The following is a 2,013-nucleotide window of genomic DNA, read 5'->3' on the forward strand; positions in this document are numbered from 1 at the left end:
GGGCTTCATCATTGTTTCTTACCCAAATCATTGTGTTGAAGTCATAACACTCAATGTAATGGTTTCTTTAGGTGGTACCTTTAGATACAATCTGGCTTAATTGAAGTCATGAGGGGCTCTCATGATGGGATTTAGTGTCTCTAAAAAAGTGTTATATGAAATAATGTTTTATTTGAGAAGCATGAAGCAGTAGTTGGAAATTGCGGCAGAGCACTATGGGCATCTGGTTGCCAGGACTATGCTCCTATCTTATTAGGATTGTGTAAACTTGCAACAATGGGAATAGCAAGGAGCTAGCATGAGGAAGGCACAATCCCCACGATCCTAGGCAAGAAGCACCAGATGAACATGGCACGGGGGCCTGGGTCGGGGTACCAGATTCTGGGCAATCAGTGGAGACAGAAGGCAGACCACGTCTTGAGGTGGGGGGATGGAGATAGAGACTGTGCTAGTGGTAGTTGGCTCCCTGTGTCTGGGGGAAGAGCAGAGGAGTGTTTCTCTTCTGACTGCCACCTACACCAGTCCAGATCTCACCTGAAGGCCCTGCAACAGTTGCAGAATCCAGGCTGCTTGACATGCTGCAATTCTCATCCTGGCTGTGCTCCCAGAAGTAGCATTCATACTCGCAGTGCTCAGCCCTGCCAAAGAAGTAGGAACGGGAGCCAAAATTATCGAGGATGCAGCTGGTGCTCAGGTCCCGTGGGGCAGTGCACCCGTAATAAGTCTACCAGCAGGGTGATGGGCAACAGCTCCTACATGAAGAGAATGTGGCCAAGCACCAAGTAGCTTTATTTTCAGGTTCGTTGACCAGATTTGCCTGGTTAGGTAGTTGTATTGGTTATACATGAAGGCATCCAGCTGACTTTCTTGGAGTCAGCGGAGAAAATGCGAAAGGCAAGGTCATGGACACCAGGTTGTAGCTGGCCTGGCTGACATTAAAGCAGGACCATGGCCCCATCCATGGTGACTGCCTGGCACACAATTCCCTGTTGCTTCCAATGATAGTGAAGGTGGCCTGGCAGGTGACAAGGCAGAAGTAGGAGATGATAGAGGGTGCAGAGAAAAGGGAGCATTCACCAGGGTGAGCACCAACTAAAGTATCCACCACTGTGCTTGATGATGGAAAGATATCACTGCACAGCACATTCATTAGCAGAAAGAACCACGAGGCCCCAGTGAAGGCCCCCTTGGACAGCCAGCAGCCGATGCTTTGCTTTGGGCTTGAACAAAACCTAGGCAAAGTAGAATTTCTTAAGAATCAGTGTGAAGAACTGCAGACAGATCAGTTAGCAGAGAGAAGCCAGAAAGGTAAAGACCCAAGAGGGTGATTTCGGGGAATATCCTTGAAATAGAAAAAGAGGATGGTTAACAATGTGACCCAGAGCAGAGTGCCAGGAACACTGTCTGATAACTGACAAGCTTGAACTCAAAGAGAAGCACCAGCCAGAACTTGGCTTACATAGAGAATTCAGAATAGAACACACATAGTGGGGTAAGACGCCACATGTCAGGAAGGGAGCCTGGAATCCAGGAGACAGCCAGCCTGGGTGAAAATTGCAGAACAATGGGTATTGCAGGGTGCAGAGACACAGTTGGGGAGCTGGATGGTGAGGAAGGGGGGCATTTCCTCCTTTATTTATAGTTCATGGATACGTGGGCAGCACATGCACCTTGGCACAGGCACTGTGTGGTCAGGGCCAGGGCCTGACGTCTGAATCGGGAGTGAAGTGCGCTGGGGAGTTTAGGGGGCACTCAGGCATGGTCCCTTGCAGTCTCACTTGGCTAGCACATGTCATTGCCTTCCATGTCCCGAAGTCCTTGGTTTGCATTGATGGTGGGCTTTGCAGCCCATTCCCAAAGATCTTCTCAAAAGCTCTCTCAGTCACTTGTACCTCGCCTGCCTGCACAGTCAGGACCGCAGATTTCCCATAGTTGGCCTTGTGGCAACAGGAGCACTTGTTCAGCGCCTCCTGGTTACAGCTTAATATAGGAGTCCTCTTTGCACTTTATATC

General features: G+C 49.5%; 1 pseudogene; it reads right to left on the reverse strand.

The window, feature by feature from the left end:
* Nucleotides 1-448: 448 nt before the first annotated feature.
* On the reverse strand, nucleotides 449-1,506 carry LOC121169138 (annotated as a pseudogene).
* Between the last annotated feature and the right edge of the window lie 507 nt (nucleotides 1,507-2,013).

Source organism: Ochotona curzoniae, unplaced genomic scaffold (assembly GCF_017591425.1).
Source record: "Ochotona curzoniae isolate NIBS_2020 unplaced genomic scaffold, NIBS_Ocur_1.0 scaffold_1852, whole genome shotgun sequence".
NCBI classification, from domain to species: Eukaryota; Metazoa; Chordata; class Mammalia; order Lagomorpha; family Ochotonidae; genus Ochotona; species Ochotona curzoniae.